Raw genomic sequence first — 19566 nt, forward strand, 5'->3', positions numbered from 1 at the left:
TATATATATATATATATATATATATATATATATATATAAAGTTGTTATTATATATATATATAAATATTAAAGAATTGTAATATGTTTTATAAATTTTTAATTTTAGATGTTATTTAAATATTAATATGCATTATTATATCTATATTATACCTATAATAAAAATTTAATTCAAGATACTATAATTAATAAATATTAACATATAAAGTTACAAATATAGAACAAATCAAATACAATTTAAAAAATAAATCAGAATACAATTTAAATTAGATAATACATTTTTAGTACATTAGTAATATAATGTTAAATATATTGCAGATACTTTTTCATTTAATATAATTAAAATTATTCATATAATATAACATAATTTAATTATAATTATTTATATATTATAATTAAGAACATAATTTACATTTAATTTAATTATATATTTAATTATAATATAACATACTTTAATTATAATTATTTATATATTATTATTATGAATATAATTTACACTTTGCTTTACTTCATGTTAATAAGGAAATAAAAACATCAGTAAATTGCAGGCTAAAATGAATCCTTGTAAATGCACGTGCATTTAATTATATATTATTAACGCACATAAGCATAAATAATAAATCGAAAAATATAAACATTATAAAAAACTATTTGTAACAAAGATATATAGATGTATTCGCCTCACAATTGTTACTTTTATTAAACGGTTATTGTTGATATTTGACAAAATTTTGAAAGTAATTCTGTTAACTTTTGATTTCGAAAAAGCGCATTTGTATCTTGCTTTCAATATTTGAAATATATTGCTGCATACATCTGAAATTTTATTCTAATTCTGTTAATTTGCTTGTCTAAAACAGATTATAATATATATTATATTTAATTATCATTAATATCTTTATTGTTCCCCTCAGGGTTACAATCTATTACAAAAAACTCTTAAAGCTACTTTTATCCTAAAACTTAACCTATACTTATTAACTACTTGAGGGATCGCGAATCTCTTCGCTCCCCCTCCCTCCTTTACACACATACACACGCCCTCGACTTCCGCTTCCTCTTGTTTTTTCCTTCAACCTCGCAACTCCGTCGTCCCTCCCTCTACCCTCTTTCTCTCTCTCTTCCCCCCCCTCTCTCTCACTCTCACTTTCACTCTCTCTCTTCCTCTTCCTCTCTTCTCCCTCCTCTATCTTTTCCTACTTCTCTTTCTTTCTCTATCTCTCTCATCCACCATTCTCCCTCCCCTCCTCCCCCCAATATCCACCCTGCCATTTCCTGCCAGCTTTCTCCCCCAGTCCACCACACTCTACACCCCTCCCATACGTATTCCCAAGTCTCCGTCTCCCCTTCACATAACCTACACATCCTTTTATCTTCCTCTTCCCAATAATTACTCTCCCCTATCTCATTCCCCAATCTAAACCTCAATACCCTCCTCCACCTGCTCTCTCCCCATCCCTTCTTTAGATATTCTGGTATTCCTTCTTCCTTTATCATCTTATACCATCTGTTATATCTTGAGTCTCTTATCCTTCCTTCCCTCTCCAACCTTTGCTCCTCTTTGTCCTTCTTAATCAATTCTCCAAACCATTCATCCCCTTCCTCTCTCTTCCTCTCTACCTCTCCAATCCTCCATCCCCTGCTTTCAAAAAACCTCTTTCTCTCCTCCTCCCACTCTGATCCTACCTTTCCCTCCCTCGCCCCCTCCCTTAATTCCTCCCAACATAGTCTCGTCAACTCACTACCTTTCCCTTCCTTCAGCCTTTCCTCAAATCCCCAAGCTCTCCTTCCCGCTCTCTCTCTTAACTTTCCCCTCTTAATTTCTTCCCTTATCAAATATCCTGGTGTTCTTCTCTCTAGGCCCATTACCCACCTCATATATCTTTCCTCCAGTCTTTCTATTCCTTCCCTTTCTTCCCAACCCCATATCTCAACTCCATAGCTCAATACTGTCCATATTAGCCTGTCAAACAGCCATAGCCTTCTACTCCAATCCTTGCCAAACTTTCTCCTCCCTATTCCCCATCCTTCTCCCAATACCGCCGCCGCCCTCTTAATCCTTTCCCTAATATGCGCTTCTTGTCCTCCATTCCTCTGCAACGTATACCCCAGGTACCTAAATTCCCTTACCTCCTCCATCCTTTTTCCTCTCCACCTCCACTCTCTCTTCTTCATTCTACCTCCTCCCTTCTTAAACCTCATTATCTTCGTCTTACCTACATTCAACTCTAAACCTTTCCTCTCTATATATTCCTCCAATCTACCAATCATGCTCCTCATTTCATCTTCCTCCTCCGCCAATAGCACTATATCATCCGCATAAGCTAGGGTATATATCCTTTCTCCCCCACTCATCTTGATCCCTCCCTACTTCACCTTTCCCATCTCCTCCTCCAAGTCCGCAATCATTATACTAAATAACAACGGACTCAATGGACATCCCTGTCTTACCCCCCTTGCCGTCCAAAAACTCTCCCCCGTTTCCCCTCCTGTTCTTACCCTACTTTTCGTCTCTCTCAGTGCTTTATATTATATTTAATATTTAATATTATAATAAATATTACTAAATATTATATTAAATATTATCTCGTGTATGTGTATATATATATATAATATTAATACATTTAATACATATATATAATACATACAATAATAATAATAATCTTAAATATAATAGGAATAAATAATAATTATGGATTATGAAAATTACAAATTTGCTAAAATGAGAATAAAATTATTCTTCTATTGTACTATGTATTGTATTATATTATGTGCATTGTGTTGCACTATATTTTACTTAACAACTCTTTTGTTTGCAAGGAATGCTTATAAATAATACTTTGCAAGTAACTTTCAACAAATAAAAATCAAAATTTAGAATTAGAGATTTTTAAAATAAAATTAGAAATTTAGATGAACTGCAGCTGTCACAGAGATAATATCATTATAATATTATAATATTATAACTGTTATATCTAGCAAGTGCATTAATTTGTTCTTAACTTATCCATCTTTATTAAATTTTTATTTTAGTAATCAAATGGCTCGTGTAATATTAAAGAAATGCGAATCACATTACGTAATACTTTCTCAATCATATTAAAAAACATTTAAATTTATTTAACTAAGAGCTGAACATCTAGACTAACTAAGATTTAAATCTGAAGCTTGTAAATTCTCTTTTTAAAATTTATATAAATCGATTTTCACTAAAATTTCCAAGTAAAGAAATTATCTTTCTCTTTTGCTTTTGCTTGCTCGCTCACTCTTTCCCACTTTTTCATTCGTTAAAAATTACATATTTTCAAAATAATATATTTACGGAAATTAGAAATAAAAATACGCTTATTTTATAAAAAAAATTAAATGACATTAATTTCTGCTTATTACTTTGAGATACTGTGACATTAATATATTCTGTATGAAAACAAAAAGATCAATGATTAATAAATGAAATATTAGTATAATGATATTCATAAAATTTACATTTACTTTCGTATTTTTTTCTTTCACAAAAATCCATAACTTCTTACATTCATTTAATTCAAGTTGCGTCACTTTATAAAATTTATCTGTTAGCAAGTCGTTTATCTAAAACAGATCATTTTGATGATATTAAACAGCAATATTTGATGTCGCATCATGGTTATTTATTTTACATATATATATGTACATAAGCACATGCAATTTTTACCTTTTCGAGTTGATTTGTGGAATACACATGATTAATAATAATAATAAACGTTGCATACTCGCTGACTTGTCTATAACAGTAAAACAATAAATGTATTGATACACAAATAAATTGTTGAATGATAGATATATATTTACGGAGAGAAAACTGTGTTACTTAGGTTTTATATGCTCAAGATTATGTAATATGAAATTGAGTATTACAGGATTCCTTGCATGCTTCGCAATTGTAAAAAGAAAATAATTAATATAATCTTTATCGAAAAAATCTTTTAAAAACATAATCGATGTTGTACTATCATTCTTTATTAGATTTAGATAGTTTTTGATAAATTGTGAATTTTCAGGGCAAGAGAGAAATTTTAAAAGTTTAGATTTAAATTTTTCTTTTCCCAGACGATATACTCCCCACCAAGGAGAATCTTCATTGCTAAGAGAATAGTACAATACTTTTAAACCTTGACAGTATGTCCATTCTTTCCACCATGGCAAAAGCCTACGAGATTTAACAAAAAACAAATTCTAATATAAAAGTTTTGCACATATTAATCTTATATTTTGATTAAATAATTTAACAAATTATAATTTCATAACATAACATAATAAATTTAAATTTTGATATATAATTTTGATATATAAATAATGTAATAAACATTGCACATGTATCTACAAAACAATTAAATTAAAATAACCGAGAATATATAAGAAAAATTACGTGTTCTTTTCGGGATCTGCGAGATGACGATTTAAATTATGTCGGGCATTTTCTATGCATATGCGACCATCAAGATTACATGCCCATTTCGCAGCCTCCATTCTTAAATTCTTTGTAAGATCGTGTTTATTAGAAACTTCATCGTATTTAAGTTTATCAAGCAAATCGTTTAATAAGTCTAGCATTTTCCCCTAAATATATAAATATATATATATATATATTTATATGTATTTATATTGTTACTTGATATAAATCTTATATTTTTCGATTCTTGCATTATATATTGCCATACCGAAAGATATTTTGCGCAAATATATTTTACATGGTTTTATATATTAAGAACGTTTTGTCTTGGTAAACAGCTCTAAATTTCTTTTTATAAAAGTATCTATTATATGTATAGCTATACTTATATTGTATATGTATTTACACAAATTTGAATTTTACTTGCGTGCATATTCACACATGCTTAACACATGCAAACATGTCCATATCAAAATATACATACAAAAATACATATTTTGTAGACATATAGACATACATGTAGACATTATATGTATAATATAATTTAATAACTTTTTAACTGTTTGTGTGTGTACTAAACACACAGATAACTGATGTACATATACGTTTCCTACTAATTTTCTATCTAAAAATTAATGATATTTAAATCGTCATTATGAATATCATGCTTGGATTAAAAATGGTAACAATTTTCATATTTTCCTTTATTTTCCTCTCCAACTTTTTATAATTAGTACACACTCTATTCGAATGGAAATAGATACTTATCATTCATCCAAAATATATTTAAAAATCGTAATCAAATTTTTTTAGCTACATGTATTTTATTGTATGTATTTTTTCTGAAAGCACTTAATAATTATTGTTATAAATGCACACAATATTAATATGTGCAATAAGTAATATGTTTTTAGTATGTTTAAGGCATCATTGACATTGTTTAATAATTTGTGTTATTACCTTGATATTAAAATATATTGGTTCCTGAAATAGAAAGATATTGGACAGATATTCCAAAGCTTTGAACATAGGATACCATGCCACGTAGTCTGTTTCTCGTGATAGATATTTTGTAATATTCCAGAATACAGTGGAATTAAGTTGGTTTGTTATCATTAAGTGGAAAGCGTCATCGATAATTTGGGCACGATTCAAAACATGTAATTTCCTATAATTTTTAGAATTTAGATAACTTGCAATTCTTCGCCAGTTCTCGATATCGTAATTGACTCGATAATATCCTGCCGAAAATAAATAAATTGTATATATATATATATATATATATATATATATATATATATATATAATTCTTTCAAAGGGTTTATCAGTAAAAGTGTCTGTTTATACTTTTGTACTTATACTTTTATACATTAACACAGATCAAAAATGTATCATAAGGTGAACATAAATGGAAATGCAAATTGTATATTATATTAGGTATAAAATCACTTTGCATGAAAGTTGAATATTTCTAATAATTGTACGTATGTATGTATGTATATTTAATGTATAATAAATGTAATGTATATAATACATAATATAATAAATAATATTTTTAATAATGTAAATCTTTTTCTCCAATGTGTATGTCTGATATACACTATAAAATGTAATAAATTTATTGCAAACTTACCAATTTGTTGTTTATTAAATACTATCCAGTCACCCAACTGCGTAATATACGACATAGGTATGTCATTATTCACTATCTTATGTAAATTTCTATGTTGTATCGTTACTTTTATCCGTCCGATAGGCTGATTATAATCTCGTACTATTTTCAATACAGGAAAATATTTTCGTTTTGTTGAAGACTCAATTAGCTGTCTTATAAGTAAATTGTCTGTAGACATTTGAATGGACGAAAGGTTCTTCATAACTTCACCAAAATAGTTAAAAGTTGGCTTGCTAAAGTTATAAAATTTATGCAACATTTATTGATGTGACAACGAAAGGTATTATAAGCAAATATATATATATATATATATATATATATATATATATATATATATAATTATCACAATTTAAAATTGTTAATTATATTTTATGTTTAATTTAATTAAATATATAATTAATTACATAATTAATCATATGATTTATAGTTTTTATATAAATATTGATGCTACAGTTTAAATTATAATTTAAAAGAAATGGCCAAACTTGATTACTTTTAAAGATAAGTATATATAAAATGAAATATATCTTGAATATTTAATGACATTGAAGGTAAAAAATATTGGAAATGGTAATAATAAAGATAATAAAGTATAAAGAAACGGTGTGTTTAAAAATAAAATAAATTTAATTTAAATAAAAATAGTAATTATAGCAATATAGTGTATTACTTACTTGTCCTTTACATATATACGGATACTCTGCCAAAATATCACTTCAGTAATCATGTGTTGTAATATACGCAATACACTGGATACTATAATTATATAATTTACATCAGAATATGAATAAGATAATAGTTATAGTAAATAATAATTAATAATTATGGTAAAAGTGCATAATATGATATTAAAAGCATTATGTATGAGGTTAGTTTACATTGTACTAATTTACAATAAGATACTCTTTGTACTATATAATGTAATCGAAACAAAATTTTATATTTAAAGGAATACGTTTGCATTATGTTGTCCATTCTGGAAGTAGAACTCTCCCGTAAGGAATAAGGGGGAGGGAGACGGAACTCATTGCGTCCACGAAGTGTACTTTGTAAGACAAAGCGAAGTTCATTCTACATCTAATCTTGATCCTCGCAGAGAGTTTCGTCTACGCAGGGTGTCTCTTTTTACAGTGCTATATCTCGTAAACCAATGATTTTAGAGAAAAATGTTTCAAACAAAAGTTGATTGACTCGAAGGAGAACATAAGATGGTGCCATTGATTCGACCTTGGATAATTGTTTGAAGGTCACATGTAGGTCATCTTTAATTTTTTAAACGGAAATGCCAATTTTTTATTGCTCAGTCTTATAGCTTATCTCGAGAGCTTTTCAAAACGCTATAATAAAGTATTTTTGCGTTGAGTGATTTCCAAGTTGAGGCTTGAAATAGTTTCTTAATTTTATAATCTATAAAATATCTAGTAAAATATTCATTTTTCGATTATCATACCTTAATACTTTTATGTACTAAATAATGAGACGAATCAATTCGTGTAAAGAAAAAACATAGTTGTTTTAAAGAAAAAATATGTAATTGTTAATTGCAAATTACATATTTTTCTAGTATTTTTTCATTGAGTACTTTTCGAGTTATGAGGCTTGAAACAATTTTTAATTTTACATAAACCATAAAATATCTAGTAAAATATTCATTTTTCGATTATCTTACCTTAATACTTTTATGTACAAAATAATGAGATGAATCAATTAGTGTAAAGAAAAAACATAGTTGTTTTTAAGAAAAAATATGTAATTTGCAATTAACAATTCCATATTTTTTCTTAAAAACTATGATTTTTCTTTACACCATTTGATTCCTCTCATTATTTTGTACATAAAAGTATTAAGGTAAGATAATTGGAAAATGAATATTTTACTAGATATTTTATGGTTTATGTAAAATTAAGAAATTTTAAGCCTCATAACTCGAAAAGTATTTAATGAAAAAATGTTTAATTATAGTGTTTTGGAAAGCTCTTGAGGCAAGCTACAAGAATATGGAAAAGTATATAGAGTATCCTGTTTAAAAAGTTGGAGGTGACTTTCACGTGACCTTCAAACGACTTTTCAAGGTAAAACCAATGACACCGTCTTATGGGCCCCTTAAAATCATACAACTTTTGTTTAAAACATTTTCACCGAAACCGCCATAGTTTCAAGATATTCGAGTGTGAAAGTTAAAATGGAACACCCTGTATATATATGTTTAACGCAAACCTTGCTCACTTGCAAATAATATGATACATATATATATATATATATATATATATATATATATATATATCCATCATGTTGTTTGCTAGTGAGCATGTTTTGCGCTAAAGAATGCTTAAAATAACCTGATTGGTGACATATAATCCAAGAAATGCGACAATAGCTTCATGTAACAAAGAGGATAACGGCCAAAGTGGATTTTCATAATAAGAACATTCCTGTATTATTTTATGGGCCATGAAGCGGGCAACTTTGATTTTAGTCGCAACAGAATCTACATTGTCATTGTAGATAATATCTGCTTCTCTGAAAATTATAAATAATGTCTATTTCTGTTGTATAATAACACATAAAAAATATTGTATTTCCAAATTTATAATTAAATGATTCTATTAAATTAACATATTAATTATATATTTTTATTAATGCCTATACTTATACCTTAATATAATTATTTAATTTACAATTTTATATTTTAATTTGTAGTTTTCAATTTTATGATTATAAAATATATATATTTTAATATTATTTTTCGTATAAGTTGATGTACATTGAAGATATAGGTTGTCCAGAAAGTTATTGTGGTTTTTAACCTTCAAGTTCTAATACGCATATTTTAAAAGTGAAACTTATTAATATGTCAAGTGAACTTTATTAATCGAAAAGAGAACCATTGAAATTTTTATATTTTTGCCAACGAGAAACAATATTTATTTATTCCTGTAGCATAAAATTTAGATTTCTAGAAGCGACAAACTCTTCAAAGGTGTTTTTGACAGTAGCTTTATTGTTAAAGGTTTTCCCCAGCAAGAAATTGTCAAAATGTTTAAAGAAGTGATAGTCAGTTGGTGAGAAAACCGGCGAATATAATGGGTGAGACAGAGTTTCATAGAGCTTCATAGCTCAATTGATTATTGCAGCGTCGGTTGTGCGGCGTGTAGTCGAGCATTGTCGTGTAGAACAATTGGAACTTTTCTGTTGACCAACCGAACGCAAACATATCAGTTCCTGATGCATTTTGCCAATTTCTTGACAGTACCTCTCTGCCGCGATAATTTCGCCCGAATTTAAAAAGCTGTAATGGATTATCTCGGCTGACGACTACCAAATAGTCACCATAATCTTTTTTTAATGCAAATTTGGTTTCCGAGAGTGTTTTGGCGCTTCATCATGGTCAAACAATTGTGCAAAACGTCGACGATTATCGTACAAGTTCCATTTTTCATCAAACGTTGCGATCAAGAAACGGATTATTTTGTTTGCGCAAAATCAATGCAGAACACACTTCAAAGTGACGATTCTTTTGATTTTCGCTCAATTGATGCGGCATCCATTTGTCGAGCTTTTTTGTTTTTCCAATTCGTTTCAGGTAATCAGAAACAGCTGACTTGACTACTTGCTTACGCCAAGTTTTTCCGCTAGTTCTCGAATCAATGTGCGTGACTTTGTTTCAACTAACACCTTCAAGTGGTCGTCGTCAATAATCGCAATCGTCCAGAACTTTTCATTATATGTTAAAAAACTCCATTTATTGTTCTATTATTATATCTATGTTTCAATCTCAAATGATAGATATTTAAAGAGCTATAGTTTTTCGCAAGTATGTTGATTGTTACTTTTATCCGGGGGATCGGGGACGAAAGTAACATAGTCTGGGGATAAAAGTACCAGTTCTTATTTTCGGAAAAATAAAATAAATATGACTTTTTTCAATTTAAGGCAACTTTTATTATTAATCTTTTATTAAGCAAGATATCTTTTTTTATAAATTTGTATTATATTATATTAAAATAAAAAATAAAATAAATATTTATTTTTATCATCTTTGAAAAACTTAAAAGAAATAATCTTCGTTAAGTAAAGTAATTATAAGTAATATCATAAAATAATTATACTTAATATTACACTAGTTTTGTACTTTTTTAAGTCTAAATAACAGTTTAATTCTAAATAATAGTGTAAAAATTGTATAATAACTTATACAAAAGAGATTGGTATTTATTCCGAATCACAATTATGGCATACGTGAATAACAAGAATCGCCTTTGGTACAGTTATTATGGGACCAGCCCCCTTACACTCTAAGCATTGAAACATGTTACTTTCGTCCACAGAGTATTGTGTTACTTGTGCCCTCAAACATATTTTTTAGAATAAAAGCATTATAACCTAAATATAATGCAAGACTCAGCCAAATCAACTATAAAAACTTATGAATACATTTTAGAAGAATGCACCGGCAAATAATTACATCAATATATACACTTTAATATACACTTTAATTAGGCATAGATACAAAAAAACTAAAACAAGAAATATTTAGGTGAATAATGCAAATACACTAATTTCACTTCTGCATGTGCAACCGGCATAATCGTTCTACAACAATTAACTGAAAAGGAAGAAAATCGAGGCGTATGCGTTTGACTATCGTTATGAACGTAATCGCGAATATCGGGATCGTAAATGAGCTGAGCCACTTCTCTAAGCTTAAAAGGATATAATACTTTATTAACACTGCGTGTATACAAGGGGTCGATCTTCCTACTCGCGCGATCCTTTCGCAACTCTTCGTGCTCTCGCAACGACGCCGAGATTCTCACTGTCTTTTTACATCCCGGACCGAAAATGCCCGGGCGACCTATCTGTTCTATCTCTAACTCAAGTGCTCGGCTGTTTATTTCTAGAAAAATATTTCAAGTGCTCGGGCACATTTTCTACTATCCTTGCCAGGACATCCTCCCCCTTTTCGTGGGAACGAATATCTATAACTTATCGTAAAAGCTTAGTCTAAGATTGTACATATATCGAAATAGCTCAATACAGAAAAAATGAACTCAGGAAATTATACAAAGCAAAACGCTAAATATGTTCTTCTTACAACTAACGTTTGATTTCAAAACGATCAGATTTCTTACTAACGCGTCCACTTTGTGTGGTTACAATCTTTAGATCGTCGTCTTTCTCTTTATAAACAGATTGCTCCTTTCTAACACAATCAATTTTATCGCTAAGTTCTTTGGAGCTCGCTCGCCTGTCTAAATCTTTGATGAGGGTCTCAGACTTTCCTCGCTTTATTTCTAACGGATAGATTCTTTACACCAGCCTCTTAAACAAACCATTCTTGGTTTTTAAAACAAACACTCTATCTTGACCGTCGCGGCCCGGAATTATTTTCACTACGCGTGCTAAGGGCCAATCTATGCGCTTGTGTGTGTTGTCGCCGACTAGAACGACGTTGCCGATTTCTATTTTCCGCGTTTCTTTCTTTTTTCCTTCCTTCAATAATAATTGACCTAAGTATTCCGTACGAAATCTTTTTCGAAGGTCTTCGATAATTTTCTGTCTGTGTTTGAGTTTCTTTTCTAATTTTGCCCGATATAGCATATCGCAGTCGGATACACCGTATTCTCGATTTTCTTGAAGAAATACCGACGGTGATAATGGCTTAAGATCCTCGGGATCTTCTGAGATATACGTTAGAGGTCGAGTATTAATTATTGCTTCTGCATCACACAGAAATGTGTTTAAACTTGCGTATGAAAGACTCGCTTTTCCTAGTATCTTTCGCAATAGTGTTTTCAGAATTCCTATGAGACTCTCCCACCACGGTGCTGCTGGCGGATTAAAATACCATTCGATCTGTAATGTCTGTGTGCCGAACTGTGTTTAGCGATTTTTTCCCAGTCTAATTTGCTTAATGCGTTAGCGCCGCCCGTAAAATTAATCCCATTATCGCTATATAGGTATGGTATGTGTTCGTCCGCGTCTTGCTATAAATCTACGTAAGCATTCTATGAAACCCTAAATCGATAGTGTTGATGCTAACTCGAAATGTACCGCTCGGTACACGGCACAGGTAAAAATACAAATCCATCCCTTCCCCTATCCCGCAAAAATAGTGGACTTGCAAAATCGATCCCAACTATCTCGAAAATTGTTGCGTCGCGAACGCGATGGGGAGGTAAAGGAGGAACTTCAGTTTTCATACGTTTTGTTTTCTGCCTCTTGCAGACTATACAATTGGCTATCACCGCTCTTATTATTTTTCGAAGAGAAATAATCCAAAATCTTTCACGTAAGTAATTGATAATAATCTGTGTTCCGGCATGGCCCATGGATTCATGAGTTTCTTTCACTAGCATATAAATTATGTCATGATTATTATCTAAAAGAATAGGACATAAAAAATTGAGATCATCGATTCGATTAAAAATCTTAGTCTTTAAGACGTATAAATCGTGTTCATTCTTCATTATCTTAAAGGCAGATAATTTTTCTTTACCTTTTACAGTCGTAAACATTTGTCTTGTAGATATTTAAATAATCTAGTTTCTGCTGCTTTTTTTTCCACGAGAATTAAGTATAATCTCTTTTGCTCTTTTCCAGATAAATATGCTCTTTTAGGCAATTCGTGCATATCAAGATCGTCGTTTAATTTCTTTTTTTTATCGATCTCTTTTTTCCAATTTAAAAGAAACCTATGCATCCATGCCAAAAAATGTATTAGCTTATTATAAGACAAAAAGTAATCATCGACTTTAAACGTAGTAGTTTCCGTGCTAATTGTATATACTAAAGCCGACTTTTTAATTTCTCTATTTATTTCTTCTTCGACAATGTCGCCCTTTCCTTTGGGCCAATCTATATCTGGCTTATAAAGCCATGAGGGGCCTAACCACCACTCAGATCGTACTAGCTGAGCGGGACTTCAACTACGCGACGGAAGATCCGCAAGATTTAAATCCTCGGGTACATATTTCCATTCCTCTTGTCTACTGAACTCGCGTATTTCTTTTATTCTGTTCCGAACGAACGTTTCCCATTGCATGTCGCGTTTGATCCACGCCAACACTGTAGTCGAGTCGGTCTAACTAAAACGTCGTTCTAGAACTCTTTCGCGTTAAAGACTTAATAACAGAGGTTGTAAGTCTGACCGCTATTGTGGCCGCCATCAATTCGAGACGCGGAATTGTAGCTTTTCGAGAGCTATGCGAGATCTCGCACTCAAAAGTGTAACGTTTACTGCGCTCTCATATTCCATTCTCGCGAAAACAGCTGCTGCATAAGCCGAACCGCTGGCGTCGCAAAACGACGTATGTAATGTCGTATGTTTAAATCATCCCTGCCGAGTTTTCGCGGGATGTCGATTCGATTCGATAAAGGTAACTCGTTTATCCAGTTCACGAATTTACTTGCTTGATTATCCGCGACCTTTGTGTCCCAATCTTTCTTTTCCGTCCATAATTCTTTAAGCAATAATTTAGGCAACAACGATATGGAACACGTAAAGCTGATAGGATCGAAAATTTTGTGCGTTGCGGACAAAATTACTCTTTTCGTTATAACGCTTGAAATATTCAAATTCAACACTGACGGATTGACCGAAATAGTGTCTTTGTTTTTGTTCCATAAAATTCCCAAAACGAGTGTTGTTTCGCTAGCTCTCGAATCATGTAAACTTTCCCAGCCACGAAGTTCGAAACCGCCCGTTTTCATTATCGTCGTGGATTCTGATATAAACGTTCTTCATTCTTCTTCCGAATCTACACTGGTGACATAATTGTCGACATAGAACGATTCTCTTAATTTTCCCGCTGATTTTTTATTCGCGTCAATGTTAAGAACGTCGATAAATGGAGCTCAATGATCGCTGCTAATATAAATGGGCTGCAGGCTAGACCGAATACTACTCGACAATGACGGGAAACTATCCTTTTACCGCCTACGATCCAAAAGAAACGGAGATAATTCCGGTCCGCCTTGTTTACAATTATCTGTAAAAACGCTTTCTTTATATCAGACACATACTACTCCGATCTCTCTTTCTCAAAATTTATTCAAAGACGAAGGTACTAACTCAATTAAGTTAGGGCCCTTTTCGAGGCATTGATTTAAAAACAGATATCCTCTCCTAGAAGCAAAAGCGTCAAACACCGGTCTTATTTTAGTCGTACTATTCAATTTTATCATTGGGCGATGCGGTAAATAATGGCCTAAATTGTCAATTTCATCGTCAGGTACTTTTTCAATAATCCCTTCCGACAGCCATTCCTTGAAAACATTATCATACGCTTCTAATAAATTTTTTGAAGCAAGTTTATCCAGACATCTTTCAAATTTATTGCGCGCTATATCGTAATTGCTGGAAACAAACTCATGATTTTCCGTCCACGGTAATCGAACTTCATATCGACCGTCCGCGTTCAATTTAGCCGTCTCTATCAAAAACTTCCGCGTTTGTTCGTCTCTCGCTGCTTTATCCGTTTTCTCGATCGAATCTGTGATACCGATAGCATCTAGACGCCACAAATCGCATAGATTGGCCTCCTGCACGAACATTGTCGTTATCATTACCATCGCGTTAGATCTCGTGGATTCTTTCTCGTGGATAATTTGCCTAACACCGTCCATCCTAGACGTGTCTCGATAGCCGTTAATCCATTCTTTAAATCGCATTTCCTACCAGTTAATAATTTACCGGCTACATCCGCACCGATTAGCACATCTATAGAATTACTTTTACCTCCGATATCCGTTAGATTAATATTCTTTGCTTGTAATTCATCGACCCATGCATCTCGCTTAATACTCGCGATCGGAGCGCAAATAGTATCCCGGTTCATGGCCGAGAAATTGCACGCGTACGATTCATCTAAATTCTGAGTGTGTATCTTAAACATATTGTGAATTTCGCTTCCCGATTTGATTCCGCCGAACAGCGAATGTGAAACTTTTAATTCACCAAGCGAAACGTAACCTAATTCTCTCGCAATATCTGTGCGGATATACGAACGTTATGACGCCGTATCAAAAATCGCACTTACAATTTTCTCTCGCGCTTGAGAACACAATTTTATTCGAAGAGTTTGTAAACAAACATCCGGCGTCTCGCAAAATGAAGCTAGGTTCTGATCATCGACAATCTTTTCGTTATCGTTCGATTTATTTACTGAAACGCTCGGTTTAATTACGGAATTGTTCTCTTTGCGAATTATACTCGGACGCATTAATAGAACGTACTGTCTCGATCACATATCGCATTTTACTTTAACTTTAAATTTTTATGAAATATGTCCGCGTTTTAGACAATTAAAGCAACAGCCTTCTTTCTTAACAATGTCCTTTTGTTCATTTAATATTAATTTACGCGCGGATTCGCAGTTTAGACTATCGTGATTTAACTTACAGAAAATGCACTCTAGCCTCCTTTGGTCCTTTGCCACGAGAAGCACACTAGCACTAGCTGCCCCCTTCCGCCGTCGATTCTGTTTTACCTTTCAGCTTCTTCATTTTCTCTTGTTCCGTCGATTAACCGAAGCCTGTCAATGCCATGTCGATGCGCTCCTGGCTTTCCATTTCCAACTGCAGGAATCTAAGAAGTTTTGTGAGTCGATCTATTGTTTCACGTTGTCCGTTTGTTTCCATCGTTTTCCGTTGTCCACTGTGTTGCCATGCTCGAAGGACCTCTTCTGAGAGAGACGACTTGACGAGCGGGTACAGCATGGCGGCACAATTGTTCGTCGTCACGCCAATGAACGAATGTAGCACTTGAGCTTATCGTATAGGCTCGTAAGGGACAACTTCTTATTTCCCTTTACTGCGTTTTGCAACACGAGACCTAGTAGTTCGCGCACGTAAAATTCCACAATGATATTGTCTCGTCCAAAACGATTTTTTAGGCTCGAAATTGCTTTTTTATAATTTTCCCCCGTAGGCGGGAAACTTCGCACGAGCTCGTTCGCGCGCGAATCCGGTATCATTTCTTGTTGTAGATATTGCATTTTATCTTCTTCACTAATTGAAGGATCTTCGCTTATCTTCTTAAACTGGCTTCAAAGAGGAAGCCAATCTTTAATATTACCGCCAAATTTTGATAATTTTAACTTAGGAAGCTTCGACGTTTTCAGGGTGTTCGTCGAGACCATTCTCGATATGTTGTCCGACGTCGATGGCGTTATCTTAGATATTTTCATTTTCGCTGTTAGGTACTGAATTTTGTATACATCGCCCGATTCTAACTCTCTGTTGATATCAGTCTCGTCCGCCTCTGATTCGAACAGTGTTTCGTTATATGCAGAATGTACTGCATCCAGCTCAGTCATTTTCGTTTCAAGGAATTGAAACGCCACTATCTTTTCTTCTCTTAAGCAGTCGCTCTCTAATCTTGTTGAGAACGCAGTGAGAGCCTTTGTAAAGGCTATACGAAGCGCCTTTCTTCGTTTCTTTAGGGCATCCATCTTCACGGTGTCGACACAACAAAGATTCAAATTCTAATTCCCGATTTCGCGAACAAATTGTCCTGTCACGGTCGCCAGTTGTTATGAACGTAATCGCGAATATCGGGATCGTAAATGAGCTGAGCCACTTCTCTGAGCTTAAAAGGATATAATACTTTATTAACACTGCGTGTATACAAGGGGTCGATCTTTCTACTCGCGCGATCCTTCTGCAACTCCTCGTGCTCTCGCAACGACGCCGAGATTCTCACTGCCTCTTGACATCGCGGACCGAAAACGCCCGAGCACTTATCTGTTTATATCTATCTCAAGTGCTCGGGTGGTCTATCTATTTACTTAATCAAAAATATTCAAGTGCTCGGGCACACTTTCTACTATTCTTGCCAGGACAATTTTAGTACAACAGTACGTGCTAACAATCTATCACTTAAATCATCACTTTTTATCTTTAATTTTGATCTAACAAGGAAAGGCACGGAAGTGTCCCCCTCCGATTTTGATGAACTTTTAATATGTTGTTTTCTAGATAAAAATAAGGGACACGTATTCTTTTATACGTGCCCATACGCGTGTCTAGAGGGTAAAACACCTCTTTGAAAAAAATCTGTTTTTTCCTTTCGAGATGAATATTTCAGAAACTATAAGAGATAGAAAAAAATTTTCAAATTAAAAGTTAAATGGCTTCAAGAGTACTTTACAATAATAACAAAAAAAATTTTTAGCTTTTTAATTTTTCAAAATACCCCCACCACTAAATATATTTTTTTTTAATTGTGAAATTTCATTATCACCAAGTGAAAGGTTATTTTCTTGCGAATCCAACCATATATGATTAAGTTATGTTTCGAAAAGTTATTTTCCAGAATTAATTATAAACCTCTCTGTAATACGCTATTCGTGTCCGTCTATGCGCTCGATTTTTCGCGCAACACATCCTGTTTTTCCATCATAAAGGATAACTAACACGGATACATTTATCTATGTAATTATGTTTTTTTCGCGTGCATAGATAGAATAACATTGATAAACATTAGAATAACATTAAAACGTTAAATATAAATAAGCTCAAAATGTATGCATGAAATGACGCACGAGACTCTAAACTTGTTTAATTTAAGATGGCACAAGATGAAATAATAATAATAATAATAATAATAATAATAATAATAATAACACTTATGTAAATAATATTATAAAAGAAGTAATATATATGAAAATTTTGTAATTGTAACATACAATTTTATAAAGATCATCAATAAGAGAGGAGGAGAAAGGATAAGATAAAAGAAGGTGTAAATATATATCCATTTATTAAATCATATATAAATATATAATGCTGTTTATTAAATAGACAAATAAGAAATTTTATAACATAATTGTATAATTCAATTGCACAATATAAATGTGTAAATGCATTTGATATAATTATGTACATAAATAAAATTATGGTTTAAAATTGTTACAAAGATGGTGGATGAAAAAAATGTTTTAAACATAACGTTTTCTTACACCATATATATGATATACAGGATGTTCCATCTTAACTTTCACACTCGAATATCCCGAAACCATGGCGGTTTCGGTGAAAATGTTTTAAACAAAAGTTGTATGGTTTTAAGGGGGCCATAAGATGGTGTCATTGGTTTTACCTTGAAAAGTCGTTTGAAGGTCACGTGAACTTCACCTCCAACTTTTTAAATGGGACATCCTATATACTTTTGCATATTCTTGTAGCTTGCCTCGAGAGCTTTCCAAAACACTATGATAAAGTATTTCTTCATTGAGTACTTTTCGAGTTATGAGGCTTGAAATAATTTCTTAATTTTACATAAACCATAAGATATCTAGTAAAATATTCATTTTTCGATTATCTTACCTTAATACTTTTATGTACAAAATAATGAGAGTAATCAATCGGTGTAAAGAAAACATACAGTTTTTAAGAAAAAATATGGAATTTGCAATTAACAATTCCATATTTTTTCTTAAAAGCAACTGTATGTTTTCTTTACACCAATTGATTACTCTCATTATTTTGTACATAAAAGTATTAAGGTGAGATAATCGAAAAAATGAATATGTTACTAGATATTTTATAGTTTATGTAAAATTAAGAAATTATTTCAAGCCTCATAACTCGACAAGTACTTAATGAAAAAATATTTAATTATAGTGTTTTGGAAAGTTCTCGAGGCAAGCTACAAGAATATGCAAAAGTATATAGGGTATCCCATTTAGAAAGTTGGAGGTGACCTTCACGTGACCTTCAAACGACTTTTCAAGGTAATACTAATGACACCATCTTATGGCCCCCTTAAAACCATACAACTTTTGTTTAAAACATTTTCACCGAAATCGCCATGGTTTTGAGATATTCGAGTGTGAAAGTTAAAATGGGATACCCTGTATATGATTTAATAAATGGATATTATATGTTTACATCTTCTTTTATCTTATCCTTTCTCCTCCTCTCTTATTGATGATCTTTATAAAATTGTATGTTACAATTACAAAATTTTCATATATATATTACTTCTTTTATAATATTATTTACATAAGTGTTATTATTATTATTATTATTATTATTATTATTATTATTTCATCTTGTGCCATCTTAAATTAAACAAGTTTAGAGTCTCGTGCGTCATTTCATGCATATATTTTGAGCTTATTTATATTTAACGTTTTAATATCTTATAACATATTAAATATAAATTTGATTTGTTATATCAATGTTATTCTAGCTATGCACGCGAAAAAAACATAATTACATAGATAAATGTATCCGTGTTAGTTATCTTTTATTACAGAAAAACAAGATGTGTTGCGCGAAAAATCGAGCGCATGGACGGACACGAATAGCGTATTACAGAGAGGTTTATAATTAATTCTGAAAAATGACTTTTCGAAACATAACAATCATATATAGTTGGATTTGTAAAAAAATAACCTTTCACTTGGTAATAAAGAAATTTCAAAATTAGAAAAATATATATTTAGTGGTGGGG

The 19566-nt window shown here is 31.9% G+C and overlaps 2 pseudogenes; both read right to left on the minus strand.

Annotated features, from left to right (window-relative positions):
* LOC145961822 (uncharacterized) overlaps window positions 1-14732 on the minus strand; it is a 38678-nt pseudogene extending 23946 nt beyond the window's left edge.
* Window positions 14733-15629: 897 nt separating this feature from the next.
* On the minus strand, window positions 15630-16615 carry LOC145961824 (uncharacterized; annotated as a pseudogene).
* Window positions 16616-19566: the final 2951 nt, after the last annotated feature.

The sequence above is a fragment of the Camponotus vicinus genome, unplaced genomic scaffold (assembly GCF_025532165.1).
Source record: "Camponotus vicinus isolate PSW18456_S1 unplaced genomic scaffold, iyCamVici1.0 SCAF_11, whole genome shotgun sequence".
Classification (NCBI taxonomy): domain Eukaryota; kingdom Metazoa; phylum Arthropoda; class Insecta; order Hymenoptera; family Formicidae; genus Camponotus; species Camponotus vicinus.